Source organism: Asterias rubens, chromosome 2 (assembly GCF_902459465.1).
Source record: "Asterias rubens chromosome 2, eAstRub1.3, whole genome shotgun sequence".
NCBI lineage: Eukaryota > Metazoa > Echinodermata > Asteroidea > Forcipulatida > Asteriidae > Asterias > Asterias rubens.
Window position 1 is genome coordinate 1,850,595 of NC_047063.1, and position 18,337 is coordinate 1,868,931.

The 18,337-nt window shown below is 37.9% G+C and overlaps 1 protein-coding gene across 2 annotated transcripts in view; it reads right to left on the reverse strand.

Moving 5' to 3' along the window:
* Positions 1-7,977, reverse strand: part of LOC117303888 (plexin A3-like) — a 67,519-nt gene extending 59,542 nt beyond the window's left edge. For both annotated transcript variants that reach the window (XM_033788350.1, XM_033788342.1), the window contains exon 1: positions 7,685-7,977. The gene's annotated coding sequence lies outside the window, so the exon portion shown is untranslated. The remainder of the gene's footprint in view (positions 1-7,684) is intronic.
* Positions 7,978-18,337: the final 10,360 nt, after the last annotated feature.

Consider the following 18,337-nt stretch of genomic DNA (forward strand, 5'->3'; position numbering starts at 1 on the left):
TCCTACTACTGTTTGACCATTCAATATCATTTACTCTGGTTTTGAATGATAGATAAACTATGCAAGTCTACAATACGATATCTATCACAGCACACAGTCAACCCTCCTACTGTCTGACCATTCAATAAACTATGCCAGCCTATCATATAACATGGTAATTGCATTTAATACACAGACAGTACACAGTTACTTCTGCACACAGGGGTGCGTTTTCGCAGTCGTAGACAATTTTAACTGTTTACTTCAATGTCCAGTGATCAACCAAAACATTGCAATACAGCCAGGAAAACGCACCCCAAATGTGCCACCATATAAAACCTGTGCAGTTGAATGGTTTCAAATGGTTTGTTGCAAGCAAATCACCGTAAAATATCACCAGAATATAGAAAGTGAAGTTTAACATTCAGAAATCTTAACATTTTACGCATGGATAGCAGTGAAAAGGAAAGTTCTTATGTCCAGTTAGATGTAATAGATGCCTGTTTATCTAGACACTTTTATCAATTCAATCTGGCAACTTCATGTTTTGCTTTCCCAATTATTTCATACTAGTTACAAGGGTCAATGACCAAGCTTAGCTGGTCCCTGGTAATTGATTGGGAACTTGTCAGTGTTTAAGAACCTACCTCCTCTGGTTCCAACCAAGGACATCCTTGAGTAGTACATCAAGCCAGATGACTGCCAACTAGTCCGACTAAACACTGTTTTAATAATTTGTACACGCCAATCAGAATAACTTTAACATGATAGATACAATTTTGCCAGCCTGCAAAATCATTAGCCTAAATGCATTGAATACACAGTTAGTCATGTGACGCAGTTTTTGTAATTTGGTCGTGATCCATGGCTACACAGCAACAGGTTGTTGTAGCTTCTGACTGGCTCCACACACAAACATATTGAGGAAACAAGGAGAGAAGACGCCAACATTAGGGCTAAATAGCTCAGTTGGTAGAGCACCAACAGGTTTCTGGGAGTCGCAGATTCAAGTCATGCTGTAATCAATTTGTCTGTGTTCATCTCAAAATTTGAATCAATTTCATTCACTGAATGCTCTCATGAAAAAAAAAAACATGTGAAAAGTTTGCCTCACTTGGTCATCGAAGTTGCAAGGAAATACTGATAGAAAAAATACCCTCGTTGCATAGAACTAGATGTGTTTTCTGATGACTGAGAGGCTTCATGCCGAAGCCTTTCTCAGGTTCAAATTTTTAGGATGAAAAACTACCCTTTTCTCAAAAAGGGTGTCATTCCTAACAATGTTTTGTAATATCAACAACTCTTCAAGTTCAAGGTATTCTTTACCAAGTAAGTTTGTATGGTCATTAATTTTAGGGGTAATTCACCACTGTATCCATTACAAAATCCTACCGCTAAAAAAATTGACAATTTACGACTTCAGGACTGAACTTGACCCAGACAGGAGACAAGGCGTTTCTGTCAATTATGCTGACCTGACATCTGGATTTTCGCTTCAAAACCCAGAGAGGGTTTTATTAACATCTGATTGAGAAATAAATCATCCACAGGGGGGGGGGGGGTGGGGTGGTTGAGGTAAAGACAACCACTGTGATGCATTATAAATGAAAATTGTTAATTCTGTCAATTATGTTGGTTGAGGAAAAGATAATGTAGTGATACATGGTAAACGAAAATGGTAAATAATGTCAATTATCAAAATGAATATGTCAATTGTCAATTACGCTGACACAACATCTGGATTTTAGCTTTAAAAAAGCTGATTTTTAAATAAATCATACACAAGGGGCAGACTTCCCCTTCCGAGGGGAGGGGGGTGAGGAAAAGACAACCATTGTGATGCTTTATAAATGAAAATTGTAAATTTGACCAACAAGTTTGGTTGTTGAAAACTGTGCATGTGTTTAAATTAAAGCCATGATATAGGCTTACAAAACAAGACCTAAAACCCTCTGCCAGAAGATTTCTGAGAATTCTACAGCCCCCCTAAAAAGGTGATCCAGAGATTAAGCCTCATGATTGTTTGTATTCCTTGAGCAGGATGAAGGTCATAAGGAGGTCAACACCCACTTTGTAGTGCCAGGGAGAGGTTCTCGTTATACAAAAAATCACCTAAGAGAAGGTCTCTTTGGTGCTTGGCACAACTTTCTCTCCAAATTATATCAGTTTCCGGAAGACATAAAGAGGTGCACACATGTAATTTATGACACCTGCCCCAGCAGGGGATAATGCATTAGTTGCTGTTAACCTTGGAACCTTTCCCTCCTTCAAGAAGCTAAAATTAACTTCACCTTGCCCCCTTCTGATCAACACATCTTCCTACAACCTGTTCGAAATCAGAAAGGTCCACATACGAAAACATAGTGGCTTCTTGTGTACAGTGACCCATCTGCCATGGCTCCTTGAAATAATGCTCACTAAATGGCTTTATTACGGTAGTTTTATAGCGTCTTGTATTAACAAAAAATAATTAAAATTACACAGTACAATGTCAAGTGTGTATTTGAATAGCCAAGTTTAACCCCCTATAGTAATTAGATTTTAGTACCCACAATTTTTGCCACACGGTTTTATGTATCAAGTTTTCCAATTCAATTAAATATTATTAATTCCAAACATTTTTGATTTCCTACCTGATTGCGTGGGTTTCCCAATTGTGGCATTTTCTTCCAGTATTTTGTTACCGTGAACAGTTCTTCTCTTTCATCTTTAATTTTTTAACATCAAATTTCCTGGCATTATACAAGCCAAATTAGATGTGATTTACCATCAGTAATTAGCAATTATAGTTTAAAAAGTAAAACTTAATTCGTATTCATCCTGTTATTGGTGCTTCTACTAGATGTGAAATAAATCAAACATTTATGTTTAAATTTATGTTTTATTTAACAGTACAAAGTTTACATTTCATCATCTAGTATAAAGTTCCCAACAGAATTCCCAAGGAGCAAAGTCCTGCATAATATTTTTCAGCAAATCAAGTAGAAACTTGTTCCAACAATGCACACAATCCTATAGAGCCTTTTTCTGGACCCAAAAGTGACAGGCAATTTGTTGCGAGGACTCAGGGGAAATGACCGATTAGCCAATCAAAAAACCACAACCGCTGCCGATTTCTATTAGATTTTCAACTCAGAGGGAGCCCAGGCTGCATCAGGGCAAGCTTTGCTAAGGGGAGACTAAGAGCCACAATGCGTGGGTGACCCATTGGTATAACCTTCCCTTGCATTGGTTCCCACGGTCTGGCAGGTTACACTTCATTAAAGATGTGGTTACAGTTTTGGTTACTTTTTTTTGACGATAGATAAATTTCATTGTGTTAAAATTCATGTAAAATACCATTGCTGTTGGTGTAATTCTCTTACACAATGATCTAATCTGACATTTTAATTTTCCTTTTTTCAAGCGAAAAAGTTTCTTAACTAAAAAGTCTTTAATTTTTCAACACATTTCTACACCACAAATCAAAATACCATGTCTTTTTTTAAACAATTGCCCTGAGAAATAAATAAAGTCAAATAAAGATTATTTTGCAAATACAATTAGTATTTACCAGTTGTGTCAGTACCTTTAATAACATCACAATAAATCTATCACATTACATTCCTCAATTGTCAAACCTAACCTCGCTTTACCATTAGGGTTTCTATGAAAGGTACAAGGTACAAACTTCATTATTTACAGTTGGTGATAACATTTGGCTGTGAATTTAAGGGTGTTTGCAAACAATTCAACTCAAGAACACTAACAAGTGGTAACCTTCTGTTATCTTTTTTTTTTAAACAGAATCAGTTTTGAATTTTAACTGTCACACAGACTGGAGAAACAAAGTGCTTTCACAGCCACCAACCGACTGGTGGTGCCTCGTTCTGAGGATGATTAGTGTAGTGAAACTAATCAACAAATTGGACATTATTGGCTGTGTTTCATAGAAAATTCATTTGCTGAATTGGAATCTTACCAGCCTGATGGAACTACTTTCATAAAATAAATTGGGTTTTTTTATAGAGGAAGGGGAAAATGTTTGTCTGTGTATTCACAATTTTTGGTCCGCCAACATTTCTGTAATTTGAGCGTGATAAACCAAGTCTTGATTTACATGGTTTTGCATGAAGGGCATCGGCTCTGTTGTTCTTTGTTCTGGCCCTGGTGCCCTTTCAAAGATTTCCCATAGACTTTAAGATTTTCCAATGGAAGTGTAAAAATGAAAATGGCCTTGCCTTTTTTCAAAGAAGGCCTGATGCATCAGTTGCTACTCAAATGTTATCATTCGCTACTCAATTGTAGTATTCAGTGTTTACAAAACATTGGGAACTCTATTCATTTTAATACAGTCTCTTCACTCGGTAAAAATTAACTGCCGATCGAACTGATCAAGTTTGTGGCGTCACTTCTACATTGTTTAATTGGTATTTTTTACATAATGCATGACGTACTCAATGGAATGGACCATGATCACACAAAGAACGCCAACTATGGGCCACCTGTGACCTTGTATGCTTGGCAGCAATGATGAACAATGAAAGTATGCGCTTTTATTGAAAAACAAAATACTGTTATATGATCTTGTCTGGAATATTTTAGTGAGCACTGAACACAATCTTTCAAAATTGGGTTTTGAATTTCATTCATGACCAGGCACATAATGAAATGAAACACATTGTAAAAAAAAGAAAATACATTATGATGACATTTGAAGTCTTTACCAAAGAGCTAGGTTCTAAAACAAAACTATTGACCACTAGATGCTCAAGATGCGCTGCGCAATACAAAATGTACACAAAGAAAATTACTCCCCAAAAGGTGGGCGCACATTGTGTGGAGGTGCATTTTATGTCATGCAAGGGGTCAATTGAAATTTTAAAAATGATATGGTGCTCTGGCTTCGGCCCAATTTTTATTGTTTTTTCAAGTTTTTATCTGAACTTAACATACAATGCAATCCTAAAGGCTGGCTGCAATTTTAGAGCAATTTTTATTTTATTGTACATGCTAATTCCAAGCAACCAACCAGTCTGTATCTAGGCTTACACCACATGTCAAATCTGTTTGAAATGCATGCATAGGATATTACATAATCGTGTGTCTGTGACTATTGTAATGTAATTGATTATCATTTACATTTATACATTATACAGTGTACATACATTCAATAATTTAAAAAAGTAGGCTTGTTTACAAATAAATTATTTTTTGTGAACTTTGCAGAAACTGTTATAAAAAGATCATGACATTAGGCCTAATTGATAAACAAGGTCTGTCATCCACTACATATTAAAAATATCTAGCATTCAACCAGATAAACAACTGTACCAGATATAATTATCTGTCTCACAAGGAAGTTGGCATGGGAGAAAATCATGAATGCAGATCAATTCCAATAACAAACCTAATAATGTCCATGCATACACTCTGCCAAACTAGCGACATGGCCTTTAATTTACAGTGCAGTCACCTTGATTACCATTGCTGTTTATGTATAGACTGTGTAAGTCGGGCACATTGAACATTGCCACATTGATTAAAGTGCACTATTTCGATCATTCACACAAAATGCAATGTACGAAGGAACCCTTGGAATGTTCCTTTTAAAATATTTGAATATGTGCAAGATTAGCACAGTCTACTAGCCAGACCACTTAAATGACTTTATAATGTGTTGGGAATTTATTTCAGAATACAAATTGCTAACGTACATTCATACCAAAAGTCCTTCCCATGCTGCTACTTAGGCTACTATCTTTGTGATGTACCAAGTGTGCCAACCTTACAAATGGTGGAGGGTGATTGTCATTACACCGATAAGGGACCCAACAATTTTGCCCTTCCATCCTCAGTTTGGTATTGATTTGAAAGAGAGAATTTGTGTCCATAAAGAGAAACATGGTACAACAAAGTCTACTACAATCCTATGGTAATTTCTCATAAAAAAACTGTTGTATCTTTAGGCTGTTTTGAGGGTAAACATGTCCTGGTTTCAGTGAAAAATATACTTTGGCACAACAAAGTCCTGGGTTCCGTTAAAAGGGCTATTATTTCAAAACGCAGTTCATCATTTATCCACAGAACTTTACAAGTTTGTCAACTTGACTGTCATTACTAAGGCTAGTCAACTAACTACAACATTACAAAACACATGAATAAATTAGTATGAATGCCCAGCCCAGATGTAGAATGTGTTTTAAATACTGATTCAAATAGGGTCAGCACTAACCATCCGGCTACACTATTTGAAAGTCAAAGAGCTAACATTACAAACGTTGAACAATCCACCTTGTACATCTGGAATGTAGTCAAACACTTTAGGACACTTTTGGTTCCCTAATATTGCACAACCTCTTAAGGCCCGGTCCCACTGCTGCGATAACGAGATCGATAACGATAACGACACAAAGAGAACGCATTCCATTGGTTGAATGAGCGTGTGCGTATTCTGCGTGGAGCGATTCAACCAATACAATGCGTTCTCTGTGTGTCGTGACTGTTATCGTTCTCGTTATCGCTGCAGTGTGACCCGGCCTTTAGTCTTTTTAGGCCACAATATCGTGTTCCGAAAAAGTCCCAATTTTTGAACACACATTACAGGAAAGACTTACACGGTCTAGTCTACAACAACGTTTCTAGCCTTAATACCACAGTACCTTATCTTTAATTGAGATGAGATGTTCAAGTTGTCGACAGATTTTATGATTAAAATGGCATATTCGCGGCCAGGCTGCTACGTTTTGTAATTGATTTCACAGCAAGCAAGAATTGTAGAATAATGGATAATTGAAGAATGCGGTTATTGAGTGCACTGCATCTTTTTTCCAGTTCGAGATTTCTTTATAAGGAAAAGTGTTGCTCAAAATCTAAGATCAATGTTTTTCTTGAATTTTGTTAACTTTGTATTTACCGCCAAATCAATCTCTGGACAGTTTTACCAACTACATGTACATGTAGGTAAGGTGCACCATGGACAGGGGTAGTTGCGCTAAACGTAACCCTCCTGCCGACGGCGTAGCAGGAGCGTTACGTTATCGCAACTAGGACAGGGAGGGGGAGGGGGTACTTTTCTGACTGCTATATTTTAGTCACTACCAAAACCTCATAACTTTCCGCATGGCGCCACCACTTTTTCACTAATTTTTACAAAAAGGGATGGCTAACTTTCCGTATGGCGCCACCACTTTTTCACTCATTTTTACAAAAAGGGATATATCAATCAGGTAAATTAGATACTATATTATTTTATTTCGAATGAAAAAGTGGTGGCGCCATACGAAAACTTTTCCAAAGGGATCAATCAGGTAAATTAGATACTATAATATTTAATTTCGAATGAAAAAGTGGTGGCGCCATACGGAAAGTTATCCATTGTCCAGTCCATCCATGCTGTTGGTCAACTCTACATGGTCAACTGTTCAAAGTTTTGTCGGTCTCGAACTTGACTTGTCAAACTCAACTTCAAAAACGTCCGAACGGTCAAAACGTAATCACACATTCATTCAACACAAACACACACCGTCAATCCAAATCCAAAGTTATTACGAAACGACAGCAATTAAGTAGAAATTATCAATAACAATAACATCAGTCATGCAGCCGTGCCCTTGCCCGTAACATCAACTCCAAAGTACACCTATTATTATTAAATAAAACACCGTGGTATGGCGTAGTTGCGTGTGGCCGGCCCAAACGGTTAAAACCCCCATAAGTTACTCACCTTACGTTGTGGAATGTCCCAACTCTGAAAACTATGTCACGGCTATTTTCGAGTATTTCCGATTTCGTTTCACCATAATCACCCACAAACACTGGCCCGCTGTTTGTAGGTTTTCACTCTCAGAAGATTCTCGCCTTCAACTCCACACTAATACTCGTCAACTTTTATGAAAATTACGGAATTCAACAAGAAACTGTGTTTATGTTTTGAACACTGGCGACGAGTCCTTCAGGTTTGTGTGTGTGTCCCGTCCGGCCGTGTGTACTTTGTATGATTCATGCATGCATGCTGTGTGTGTGTGAGGAGCGCGGCTGGCCGGCCCTGCAAAAAAAAAGTGGTCAAAAGTGTGTGTTGCAAAATAACGTCTGCTAACTCGCTTCGTGGAAAAGTTTCAGTCGAAAAAATTAGTGGTGTCATAACAAGCGCCCTCTATGTCATAAGTGCACCAGAACCACCTGTTGTGTTGTGGTGTGTACGGTGTTGTGATTAATTACTCAATGGGTGTGGCGATTATGCCAAATAATTAATACAAACGATTTGACTGGTGACCAAAAGGCCACGGTATGTAAATAATCCATACATCAATAGGGGTTAATTTTAATGCAAGTTGAAGTGAAAACATAAGTAAATAAGTGATGTGTGACATGTTTTTTTCTGTTGGTGCCGTGCATGAGTGGGCGTTTTTAAAGAACTTGTCCGAAGTTCTGTAATCTCCCAGGGAGACTATCAAGTTTTGAATTTATTTTGCCTCCAAATTTTGTTCAAGAGAATAGTTTTCTGAAACTATCAAAAGTTTCTTTTGGTAATCACTCTAAATTATTTAAATAAAAACCTAACTGTTAGAAGCATTCAGCAGCTTCCAAAAGTATAAAACATTTTTCGAAGTAATGGGGTTATGGAAAAAATTAATTAGTTGTTATGCCCCTGAAATTTGACATTGATAACAATTTTTTTCTTCTTCAGATATTACAATTGTTCGGATTATTCTTCCTGCGTGGACATGACCGCACCGGAAATTTCGGCGATATCTCAAAAATTAGTTAATTTTATTGTATCCTATCATCTACATTCATAGGATTAAATCAAACGAACGGTTCACACTAACGCTAAAGTTTGTGCTTTGTCGGCCACTGGGGCTGGATGTATCTTCTTTAGTATTACTTTTGTTATAATATTTGACCCGTAAATAAATTTGGCAAGGAGGTATTATGGATATGATGGTTTGCAAGTAGGAAATCGGACGTGAAGCATACGTTGTAAAATAATTATTCACTTTATGCAGATCTTTGCTCCCAAATTTGTCGATTCTCGCGCCTAATGATTTGCATAAAGCGGATAAAAATTATTCTATACAGTTTTACTTCACGCCCGATTTCGGCAAACTACTCTCTAAATGTAAAAGAGTGCAGAAGCATTCTTTGAAAAGCCATGTGAGGGACAATTCTTTTTCGAGTGGTCTTCCACTCCTTTAGATTGAAGTTTGTATCTTTTTGAGTGATTTTTCACTCTGTCCTGGAGAAACCCGTCTTACAGAGCTTTTTTTTAGAGGGACAACTCGAAATGTAAAGAGTGGTGTATTCACCCTTTTACATTTAGAGAGTACTTGCACGTACCGAAAATACACCTTGCGCTAATGTCGGTACAAGTTAAATTACGTTCAAACAGTCATGTATGGAAACATATGCATCCAGCCCCGGCGGCACAAGTACAATTAGGCTTACTAAAGAAGCTATAAAGACAGGTGGACAAACTCTAATGACAATTGAGTAATGATAATAATAGGGAGGTTTAGCTGCACATTCCGTGAGAACGTGATCGTGAACGTCATAATATTGTGTCGTTGAAACGTGATGTTACTATTTTCACGTCAGGAACGTACGTGCGAATGAAGCAATATTGTTTTTTTGTTAATAAGTCAGAGTTTATTGAGCGCATAACCCTCTTTAAAGTTGAGCTGTTTTCGAGTTTGCACCCAACAGAAATACTCAAAGGAATCCACGGCATCAACATTTGAAAAGTAACATGATTGTTTGTGTTACTGCAATAGACCATGAATAGACTAAGTGGTTGCACTCTACAAGTGCACTAAGATTGATTGATTGTTAGATTACCGTAAATGAAGGAATGGTTATGTTCATATTATTGTCTCAAATGACATAACAGTAATTCATTACTTGTTATTACTTTCTTGTTTCTACAATAAAACGTTCATACCTTGCCAAATGCCAAGTGAATGTTTGTATAACCTCTAAAGGAATGTTTCATACACTTTAAAAAACAAATTACATTTTATTTCATGGGAAGGGTCTATTAACGGTGTCCTTAAACAGCGCCCGCTAGGGTCTAATTGTGGGTTAGTTTACTTAACGGTGTGTTTAAATAGCGCCCTCTTACATTTGCTTAATGCCGCGTCAATTGACCTCCGACCCCCCCCCCCCCCCCCCCCCGCTATCAGGCTTCGGGTTGTCAATACAGCACACGAAAGTAACAGATTGACCTTTGACATGATCCATCATGTGTTGTTGGTCTAATGACGTCATATCTTTATGTCCACACGTAAGAGGGCGGTAGTTAACACCACCGTTAAATTTTCACGAAAGTAGCAGATTAACCTTTGACATGGGGGGGGGGGGGGCAGGGTGTAATACGAGTTTACTAAAAACATCATCCACATGTCAACGGCGACTCAGGTTAACTTCAGTTCTGATTCTGGAACTTGGAATTTGATCATTATTTTCTTCACTGTTTGCAGAACTTGTGCCATTTTTCAGTGGGTACAAACTATCATCTATCTAGGGAATCTCAAAAGAAAGTGGAATCAGAAAAAGGAAGGTAAAGCAAATGAAATAGCAAACACCATACAAATAGAAATAATTACAATACATCTCTGTCCTTACTCTATGAATGATTAATCATAGATCGAGTAAGGACACTTACTCTATGGCATTTATGCAGGAAAAGTTTCCGCATGGCGCCACCACTTTTTCATTCGATATGAAATAATATAGTATCTAATTTACCTCATTGATATATCCCTTTTTGTAAAAATGAGTGAAAAAGTGGTGGCGCCATACGTAAAGTTACCCTTTATGCATTAACATACATGTATATAGACTCTGCTGCACACCTTGTGACCTTCTCACTACCCGTAGCGTCATACGTTATCGACCCTCATAATGTTTTCGAACCCCAACTTTGATTCCCGTTTACCGCGAGATTGTGCAAGCTGCACCGGTGACAGAAGCTATGCAGTTTACTCACGGTCTGTATTTTCGTCAGGCTTAATCATGCTATTGCTGAGAATACAGTTTCCTGTCGTTGGTTATGTTCAAACATTTATAAAATGATTGATTTTTGTTACAAATCACTTGTGCATTATTATGCCAACATTCAAATGAGTCAAAGAAACATCATGATCATCCAACCTCAAAAGTTCAAAACAAAATTACTATCTGCTAGATTGAGTTTCATTCTGCTTTAAGTCACTAGATGGATCACGTGAGGTGGTTACTATTTGGGATTATATGGTGTGCCAATATGGGGAAAAAATTAAAATATTTTAAGTGAAAATGACAACAACAAAAATTGTTGATTAACTGCATACTGTAATGCGCTTTCCAGGTAGATATTTCACGGGTAAGCAGGTTAATTTTGCCTGTGCGCTTGTCCGCCAGTTTACTAGGCATTCTTCAGTCACACAGCTAGTGAAGAAATTTTTCTTCTAATTGCACATTAGTAAAAAATTAAATAGCATCAGTTATTGGTATTAACTTTGCATATTTTCCTCATAATATGTGCGGTAAGTGTTTTTGGACCATTTAAAGTAATTCATCTCAACGTCGAGGGTAAGAATTATGAAAAAACACAAGACATATCTTTTGCCCTCCTTGTGAAAAAGATATGCAAAAGTCTTAAAAAAATCAAGGCTTTCTGTTTTACGATCTAAATGTTTAACTCGTTCAGGTACAGCCAACTACATGGAACGTCACGGTGCCACTGTCAACAGAGTCACTTCATCATTTGGAACTTCTCAAACTTTCAAGGTAGAAAAAAGCGATGCAACTTTTGCAGAAAGTGCTGCAAGATTTCCACTTGATCAACGACAATGGCAAGATAGAAGGCTGGTGGCCTTGGCTAAACTCAAACGTGACTCTTTGAGACATGTACCCTATACTCCAGAAGGGAAACCGACTGGGTAAATTGTTTAAAGCTATTGGACACTTTCGGAACAGAAAAAAAAAATTAAAGTTCACAGATTTACAAATAACTTACAGGGTTTCGAAGGAAAAAGTGTGTAAACAAGGGTGGGTTTTCCCGTTATTTTCTCCCGACTCTGATGACTGATTGAACCCAAATTTTCACAGGTTTGTTATTTTATGTATAAGTTGTGATACACGAAGTGTGGGCCTTGGACAATACTGTTTACTGAAAGTGTCAAATGGCTTTAAATGTTTTGGGGTTAAACAAAGAAATATTTACTGGGATAGGATGGGACTCAAACCAATGACCTCCGGATTAACGTGCCGACGTTCTAACAACTGAGCTATCTAACCCTATGTTGGCTGTTTCTTTATTTTGTCAATATCTTTGTTTGGTGGTTGCTGGTCAGAAGCCAATCATTAACTGCAATCATTAACTGCCGTTGTGTTGCCAGGGATAACACCGAAATTACGATACCTTGGAAGGGGCAGCCAGGGGATCGTCAACATAGGGCTAGATAGCTCAGTTGGTAGAGCTGCGGCATGTTAATCCAGAGCGCGTTGGTTCGATTCCCACTCTAGTAAATATTTCTTTGTTCATTTGTTCACCCCAAATCATTTACAAAATTGACCCAGTCAGTTTCCTTTGTGTTGTATAATGGAAACGCCTGAAATAAAAAGTTAGTTGAATCCCCTTCAAAGGTGATCCCTTGGCTGCCGTTTCCTAGGTTGTACGGTGTCTTGGGTGTGATCCCTGAATACACTGCATTAAACAGTTGTAACCCCCCCCCCCCCCCAACAAAGTAATGGACAAAATAGGCAGCAAAGGCCTAGATAGCTCTGTTGGTATAGTGCGACAAGTTAACCTGGAGGTCGTTGGTTCATGCCCCACTTAAGTAAATTTTCTTTACTGTGAAACAACCCAAAAAACAATGATAAGGTTTATTGAGCACAATGAAGTTAACTGTTTAAAGCCATAACCCGCCACAACTTGAGCTGGTTTCAAGTTTGCACCCAACAGAAGTACTCGAAGGAATCTACGGTATCAACAATTGGAAAAAAAATATTGATTGTTGGTGTTACTGCCCGGGTCTGACAAGTGGTTGCACTCTACAAATGCACAATGATTGATTGATTGATTGATTGATCGCTGTAAAAGGAATGGCACAAATAGTTTAATATCTCGTCTCAAATGACATAACATTAATTTATTATTTGATATTTATTTTATCTGCAATAAATAGTTCATACCTTGCCACGTAATTGTTTTATATCCTCTAAAGGAATGTTTTATACACTTAAAGGTTAAGGTAAATGCTGAAAAGATTTGTCAATCTTATTCTAAATAAAAAATAACTTTATTAAATTTACCTTTTTACAGTGTGTTTTAATTTTTTGAAGGAAGTTTATTCTGCGTTAATGCTTTTAATGAGGGTCCAATATCACATGGATTTAGGACTTTGTTTGAATAAACTTATTCTTTCTCAATGTTACTACTTGCACAGTGTTTTCCTCTTTGTTCACAAACATGGGCACACGCTCGTCTGAAAAGACCAGCCATGGTGGAGGCCTTGTATGACATGTATCATGTATGGGGACCTCCATGCAAATGCAATGCACAAGCTAGTATTGGCAGGAAAAACTGATAAGTCTAGACTGATTTTAGTCCAGCAGCTCTATGAGATTGACATGGCCCTCTGTGTATGTGTGGTTTATTGTCATTAGCCTTCGAGAAGACTGCTAAGTGCTAGTGCAACCGGTACCATGGTCGGAGGTAGAAATGTCATGTTAATTTTATTTTTCAATGTTTGCCTATCAATTGCATTGATTTACATACAAACTTTATAACAACATGCGTTATTTTTTATGGGAGGGGGAGTCATATGCGCATGACAGACGGTCGAAAGCGTTTACGTAGAGGTGTGACCGTGCGTGACACAGGAGAAGCAGACAAATCGCATCCAATAAAGCAGAAGTTGAAAGCTAGCTTACAAAATAACGACGCGCGCCCGCGCGGTACTGAAACTTTATCCACTGGTTTCATATGGATCTACCATTGTAACACCCGTAAACAGACCAGGGAACCAGCGTTGTGCTTGAACAAATTAACGGTGTCCTTGAACAGCGCCCGCTAGGGTCCAATCGTGGGTTAGTTTACTTAACGGTGTGTTTAAATAGCGCCCTCTTACATTTGCTTAATTGACCTTCGACCCCGCGCTATCATACAGCGCACGAAAGTAACAGATTGACCTTTGACATGAGTAGTCACGTGTTGTTGGTCTAATGACGTCATACGTAAGAGGGCGGTATTTAACACCACCGTTAATTTTTTACCTGCAATTTTTTTACCACCGTTAAACCAGCATAGCGCCCTCATTTTTGTGTTGGTGCATTATTAATTAAAAACACAGTCCACATGTCAGCATGTTAAAGACCATTTGAATTGTTATTTTCTTCACTTTTTGGCAGAACTTGTGCCATTTCTGTGGGTACAAATTACAATTCTACGCCGAGGAAATCCCAATCTAGAATTGATCGCTTGCCACAAGGAAGGTAAGCAAACACCGTCACCGTCGACTCGGTCAGTGCAGTGTCACTGTCAGTCAACTCAAGTCAATGGGCCAGATAAATAAAAAACTAGCATTTGCTTTTACTAGTCTTTTGCTTAAATCCTTAATAAAAGTAAGCCTTAATATTGCAAGTAATTGGTCGAACTAGTATAGGTAAAATCAATGCTTGATGGACTCTTCTTATTGAGATGTAAATAAAACCGACATTTTACTATTACCTGATAGTTTCACAAAATACTGGGCCGTATAAAGGCCAGCATTAACAAAATGTCGATAAGTTTAAGATCAGGCATGAGAATTTGCTCAAATCTCTATAAATAACCTTTTACTGAAAAAGCACCATTTACTTGAAGGGATTAGTAAGTGGTCGGAGAAAAGCACAATAGCGGGGTATTCAGGAGTATAACAATAGAGGCATGGACTCGCTGATCAATAGTGATTAACTGAAATGCAGGCGGGGTAGTTTCCACTAAGTCAAGTTTTTGATGGCAGCAGTGGCTATGAGGAAACAGCCAGCCTCTCCACGCCAGAGCTCCAGAGATTGGTTCTTTTAAAGCAATTAAAGTACACAACAAATTTATAAGTAACATTTATAGTTGGATCATTAGGCCAAGGGAAAAATAACCCTTCAATACTGACGCGATACCGAGCCATATATATGCAACACTTTTGTTAAAGTAAAATCTCAAGCTCCTCGTGCAAGAGCTTGTAAAAATACAAGTAATTGCTACAGTATGTTAGTAGACTGTCGTTTTTATTTATATATCTATAAGTGAAAGGTAATCCAGCGAGCAAAATGTTAATGCCTGATCTTTTACTTTTCAGTCTTCTTGCTAATGCTGAACCTTTAACTTGATAAGTAATTGCTAGTTTTTATTTATCCGGTCCAATGAGTCATTCAAATCAACTTTGCTCACTAAAAAATGAGTCGACACTGCTGCTGCAGAGATTTCATCTCAAGATTTAGAACCGCAATGCATTGTGGGTAGGCAGAGGGGTCAAAACACAGAGTTATTTGGGTGTGTTCTAGCTTCCCTGGGTCAACTCTGCCCCTGTACGTTCGAATAGCTTTGACCATGTTGACAGGACTCAACCGGGTCAGCCCCCAGTGCCCTGCTTGTGGAGTGGGTCACTTCGGGGTGTACTGAGCCAGGTGCATATCGTCACTACGGCCAGGAGGGCGAGTGTGATTGTTCGATTAGCTCTATTGATGGGGAAGTTCCTCTTATTAAAACGTTTAGAAAAATAGAAGTTCACTGAACAAATATTCCTTCAAATTGCACATATTAGTAAATAATTAAATAGCATCAGTTATTGATATTAATTTAGCATGTTTTCCTCAAAATATGTGGGGTACATTGTTCGTGTATTGGGCCCATTTAAAGTAATTCATCTCAACGTCGAGGGTAAGAATTATTAACAACAAAAACACAAGACATACTTTTTGGCCCTCCTCGTGAACAAGATATGCAAAAGTCTTAAACAAAATCAAGGCTTTCTTTTTAACAATCTGACACTGATAAAATGTTTAACTCGTTCAGGTACAGCCAACTACATGGAACGTCACGGTGCCACTGTCAACAGAGTCACTTCATCATTTGGAACTTCTCCAACTTTCGAGGTAGAAAAAAGCGATGCAACTTTTGCAGAAAGTGCTGCAAGATTTCCACTTGATCAACGACTATGGCAAGATAGAAGGCTGGTGGCATTGGCTAAACTCAAACGTGACTCTTTGAGACATGTACCCTATACTCCAGAAGGGAAACCGACTGGGTAAATTGTTTAAAGCTATTGGACACTTTCGGAACAGAAAAAACCAATTAAAGTTCACAGATTTACAAATAACTTACAGGGTTTCGAAGGTAAAAGTGTGTAAACAAGGGTGAGTTTTCCCGTTATTTTCTCCCGACTCTGATGACTGATTGAGCCCAAATTTTCACCAGTTTGTTATTTTATGTATAAGTTGTGATACACGAAGTGTGGGCCTTGGACAATACTGTTTACTGAAAGTGTCAAATGGCTTTAAATGTTTTGGGGTTAAACAAAGAAATATTTACTGGGATAGGATGGGACTCAAACCAATGACCTCCGGATTAACGTGCCGACGTTCTAACAACTAAGCTATCTAACCCTATGTTGGCTGTTTCTTTATTTTGTCAATATCTTTGTTTGGTGGTTGCTGGTCAGAAGCCAATCATTAACTGCAATCATTAACTGCCGTTGTGTTGCCAGGGATAACACCGAAATTACGATACCTGGGAAGGGGCAGCCAGGGGATCGTCAACATAGGGCTAGATAGCTCAGTTGGTAGAGCTGCGGCATGTTAATCCAGAGCGCGTTGGTTCGATTCCCACTCTAGTAAATATTTCTTTGTTCATTTGTTCACCCCAAATCATTTACAAAATTGACCCAGTCAGTTTCCTTTGTGTTGTATAATGGAAACGCCTGAAATAAAAAGTTAGTTGAATCCCCTTCAAAGGTGATCCCTTGGCTGCCGTTTCCTAGGTTGTACGGTGTCTTGGGTGTGATCCCTCAGTACACTGCATTAAACAGTTGTAACCCCCCCCCCCAACAAAGTAATGGACAAAATAGGCAGCATAGGCCTAGATAGCTCTGTTGGTATAGTGCGACAAGTTAACCTGGAGGTCGTTGGTTCATGCCCCACTTAAGTAAATTTTCTTTACTGTGAAACAACCCAAAAAACAATGATAAGGTTTATTGAGCACAATGAAGTTAACTGTTTAAAACCATAACCCGCCATAACTTGAGCTGGTTTCAAGTTTGCACCCAACAGAAGTACTCCAAGGAATCTACGGCGTCAACAATTGGAAAAATAATATTGATTGTTGGTGTTACTGCCCGGGTCTGACAAGTGGTTGCACTCTACAAATGCACAATGATTGATTGATTGATTGATTGATCGCTGTAAAAGGAATGGCAAAAATAGTTTAATATATCGTCTCAAATGACATAACATTAATTTAATATTTCATATTTATTTTATCTGCAATAAAAAGTTCATACCTTGCCACGTAATTGTTTTATATCCTCTAAAGGAAAGTTTTATACACTTTAAAAGAACTTATATAAAAGTCAATGTTGGAAAGATTTGTAATTCTTGTTCTAAATAAAATATTAAAAAAAAAAAAAAAATGTCCAATGTGTTAATTTGTTTGAAGAAAATTAATTGAATTCTGCTTAATGCTTTTAATGAGGGTCCGAAATCACATGGATTAATGACTTTATTTTAATAATTATTTTTCTCATTTTTACTGCTTGCACACACTATTTTTCTTCTTTGTTCCCAAACATAGCTTAAATTCATGAGTACACTCTAGTCTAAAAAGGGGACACAAAGAAAACTTGAATCAATTATACAAGCCATGAGGTAGGACCTCCATGCAAAAGAAGGCTGGACAAACTTATGTTAATCATAGACTGATTTTAGTGCTGCTCTAGAGATTGGCATGGCCCTCTGTTCATGTGTGGTTTTTTGTCATTAGCCTTCGAGAAAGACTGCTAATGCAACCATGGAGGTAGAAATGTCACGTTATTGTGTTATTTTTGCACATCACTATTTGATTGACGTACCAACTTTATGAACACGCGTTGGGCGTGCATGCAGCCCGCGGCCAATCATAAAGAATAATTGAAAGCTTACGGCACTGCTTTGCTCGGCCACAGCGGCCAGGGTTAAAGACACTGGACACGATTGGTAATTGTCAAAGACCAGTCTCCTTACTTGGTGTGTCTCAACATAAAAATTATGCATAAAAATAACAAATCTGTGAAAATTTGAGCTCAATCGGTCATCGATGTTGCGAGATAATAGTGAAAGAAAAAACACCATCCTTGTCACGTAAAGTTGTGTGCTTTCATTTGCT